This window comes from Carettochelys insculpta, chromosome 1, assembly GCF_033958435.1.
Source record: "Carettochelys insculpta isolate YL-2023 chromosome 1, ASM3395843v1, whole genome shotgun sequence".
Lineage (NCBI taxonomy): Eukaryota > Metazoa > Chordata > Testudines > Carettochelyidae > Carettochelys > Carettochelys insculpta.
In genome coordinates this window covers 3,898,136-3,902,254 of record NC_134137.1, presented here as the reverse complement: position 1 = coordinate 3,902,254, position 4,119 = coordinate 3,898,136, and positions in this window count along the sequence as shown.

The window sequence follows — 4,119 nt, the reverse complement described above, 5'->3', positions numbered from 1 at the left end:
GGGGGGAACTATTTACATGGGGGGTCAGCTACTAAAACAGGGGTCCAACAAAAACTATTTACAAATGGGGGAGTACGTACAAAGGGGAGGGGGGCACGTCCTCAGCCCCCACACCCTAATGTCTAGTGCCCGGTGTTGGGGGCACGACCCACGTCTCGGCCAGAGCCCTGGTCGAAGCTGGGTCGGGGCCGGGAGAACCGACAAATATGGCCGGCTGGTGTCCACAGGCCCATGGTCCCCGTTGGCGGCAGGCCCCAGGGTAGCAGACGGTGGAGGGACGGCAGGCAGAGCGGCGGGCGGCGTAGTGGGCAGAGCGGCGGGCAGAGTGGCGGGGGGGGCCAGGTATTGTGCAATACGATTGAAAGTGCGCATGAAGGCCCCCCCAGCCTCCTGGCGCCAGGCCAGCGCTCGCTCCTGGAGCTCTAGCCGCCACTCCTCCACCCGCAGGCGCCGCTCCAACACCTCCAGCTGACGCCGGAGGGTCGCGAGTAGCTGGGGGTCCGTGGCCGTCCATGGGTGACTCCTCCGTCGGCCTTGTCCTGGGGCTGGTCGGTGCTCCGCTGAGGGGCTGGCCTGCTGGGATGGCCCCAGTGGGCTCTCCGGGACCACGGACACCTCGCCGGCGCTCTCTGGGCCCTCCGATGGTGCAGCTGTGGAACACAGGGGGGAAGAGGAGTGGAGACAGCCGTTAGTGTGGGCCCCGAGCTGTGGCCCTTGTCCCCCCACCCCTCTGCTGCTGGTTCCCCATCCCCGTCCTCCAGAGATGATGCTGCTTCTGATGGGTGTACTCCCCACGGGGGACCCTAGGTTCTGCTCCCCCCATCCCCAGGGATGGGGCATGGTGCTGTCCTGCTGGGGGGCAGGGGCTGATGCACTCTTCTGAGGGACATGCCACTGCTGTCCTTGGGGCCATGGTCATCTGGGCATGTGGAGGGCCCTGGTCATGTCTCTTGTCCCCGCCCCTTAACCCCGGGGGTGTGCACCGGGAGGGTACATACCTGATGGTCTGCTCCCACGGTTGGGGGACACCCATCGGGCAGACGCCCTGCTGGAGCTGCGGGATGGGAGGGTGATGCAGAGCCCCCTGTCACTGGAGGAGTCCCCCTCCTCCTCTTCCGGCATCCAAGGGGTGGGCTCCTGGGGGGGCACCTGGGGTGCAGGGCTTGCCTCTGGGGCGGACTCCGTCTCTGGGGCCTGCTGGGGCTCGTCGGCTGAGGTGTCAAGAGTGGCCGGGGGGGAGGAGGTGTACCGGGGGCCCAGGATGGCCCTGAGCTCCCTGTAAAAGGGGCAAGTGGCGGGGGCGGCCCCAGATTGGCTGGCCACATCCTGGGCCCAGGCATAACCCTGCCGCAGCTCCTTAACCTTACTGCTGACGTGGTCAGGAGTGCAGGCAGGGTGACCCCGCGCAGCCAGGACCTCGGCCAGCTGAGTGAATGTATCTGTGTTCTGCCTTTTGCTCCCCATTACCTGGAGCACCTCCTCCTCGCCCCAGAGTCCCAGCGGGTCCCAGATTTTGGCCTCCGTCCAGGAGGATCCCCGCTGCCTCTTCCCTGGCTGGCTGCCAGCCAGGAAGCCCTGGCTCCCCTTGGGGGGAGTGCCTTGTGGGTGCTTGGGGGGCTGGCTGGCTGCCATCAATGCGGGGATTTGGGCTGTGGCTGCTGCGGGCGTGCAGGCTGGCTGCGTGGCAGTGCAGCTGCCTGCACGCGCTCTCAGCTTTCTGCGCAGGAACTCAGGGGGCGGGGAGCTTTAAGGGGCTGCTGCACGCGGCGACCATAGAGCTCAGGGGCTGGAGAGAGCGTCTCTCAACCTCTCAGCTGATGGCCGCCATGGAGGACCCCATTATTTCGATGTTGCGGGACGCAGATTGTCTACACGTGCCCTACTTCGAAGTTCAACATCGAAGTAGGGCGCTATTCCCATCTCCTCATGAGGATAGCGACTTCGACGTCTCGCTGCCTTACGTCGATGTCAACTTCGAAATAGCGCTCACCACGTGTAGACGTGGCGGGCGAAATTTCGAAGTTGGCGCGGCTACTTCGAAGTAGCCGGCACGTGTAGATGCGGCTACGGTGTGTGAGAGAGAGAGACGCAGTTGGTGTGTGCTGCTTGCTGCGGCAGTGTAAGAGAACCACGCTCTGGCTCTGTAAACACAACTGGAGACACTTGTCTGAAGACTCCATCATACCACATCTACCAACATCTCCCTCTTCTCCCTGAGCCTCGTCCCCTCCCTTACTCTGCAGAGATGTGTACATGGATCTGGCAAAAGAGGCCAGGGGAACACCCTGACATGAGCACCCCCTCCCTCTCTCTCCACACTACACAGGAGAGCTCTGGGAGCAGCTGGCCAGGGCTTCAAGGCAGAGGGCAGGAGCAGGGTGTCAGGAGAGCACCAGGGGAGGGGAAACTAAGCTCAAATTGCAACACGTGCACAGCTGTATCGACGAAGTGCCCCACACCTCAGCGACTCTCGCACAGTCACTTAAAGCTGAGAAAGGGCTCTGCTCTAAGTGAGCTGTGGCTGCTCCAAAAAGAGCTCTTGGAGTGACTGTGCTTAATTCTCTGAAACCAGCTAATCAATGGGCAGTGATAGGCCAGAATCAGTCACAGTGGGGTACAGAAGAGCGTCAGAGTTATTTACACCGTCGACCACCCATCTCACTGGGAGCTGGCAGTGCCCAATCTGGAACCAGAAAAGACAAAAAAAATCAGGACAGGCTTGTGTTACATGTGAAAAAAACCAAAGAGCAACAACAAAAACCTTACAAAAAGTGAAAGCAGGATTTTTACTGTGCCTGGTAAGGTTTCAAAGCTGTATAAAGTTAGTGGGCAGCTGTCAACTTGAAGGAATAACCACAACGCTTTGTTCAGAGTTATGAAAATTGAGAATTATGAGCAACCTCTGTTCCTAAGGTTTTGACATTGCCTGTATACAAAGCCATGGCACGCACACATGTGCACACACACACACACACACATTGAATACTGCATGGAAGATGTGCTGAACCCATTTAAAAAAACTGTATTGAAAATGGAAAAAAAAAAGATTCAGACAAGAGAAACAAATGTACTAGCAGTATGAAACAGCTTGGTTATGAGGAGAGAGAAATTACAGTGGAAGTCTTCATAGAATAGAATCATAGAATCATAGAACATTAGGATTGGAAGGGACCTCGAGAGGCCATCGAGTCCAGCCCCCTGCCCCAATGGCAGGACCAAGTACTATCTAAACCATCCCTGATAGACATCTATCTAACCTGTTCTTAAATATCTCCAGAGATGGAGATTCCACAACCTCCCTTGGCAATTTATTCAACTGTTTGACCACCCTCACAGTTAGGAACTTTTTCCTAATGTCCAACCTAAGCCTCCCTTGCTGCAGCTTAAGTCCATTGCTTCTTGTTCTATTCTCAGAGGCCAAGAAGAACAAGTTTTCTCCTTCCTCCTTATGGCTCCCTTTTAGATACCTGAAAACCGCTGTCATGTCTCCCCTCAGTCTTCTCTTTTCCAAACTAAACAAGCCCAATTCTTTCAACCTTTTTTCATAGGTCACGTTCTCTAGACCTTTAATCATTCTTGCTGCTCTTTTCTGGACCCTTTCTAGTTTCTCCACATCTTTTTTGAACTGCAGTGCCCAGAACTGGACACAATACTCCAGCTGAGGCCTAACCAGCGCAGAGTAGAGAGGAAGAATAACTTCTCATGTCTTGTTCAAAACACACCTGTTAATGCAACTTGGAAAAGAGACAACTCAGAGAGGATAAGAGAGATGTCCGTCTATTAAGGGTGTATGTGGAGAAAGCAAACAAAAAGTGTTTTTACCTCTTCTCACAGCACAAGAATTAGGGGTAACCAAACAAAATTAACAAGGTGTGGGATCAAAACAACAAATGGAGTAGTTCTTCACACAAAGCACAATCAACCTGTGGAACTCCTTGCCAGGGGATGTTGGAAAAGTTAAGATGATCAAAGGGTTCCAAAAGGAACTAGATAAATTCACAACACGTAGGTTTTTCTTTGGCAGCTCGCCAGGATGGACAGAGATGATGTCCCAACTTCTTTTTCTGTAAGCAGGGAATGAGCAATGGGAGATGGGTCACTGGAGTCATGACTTTGTGG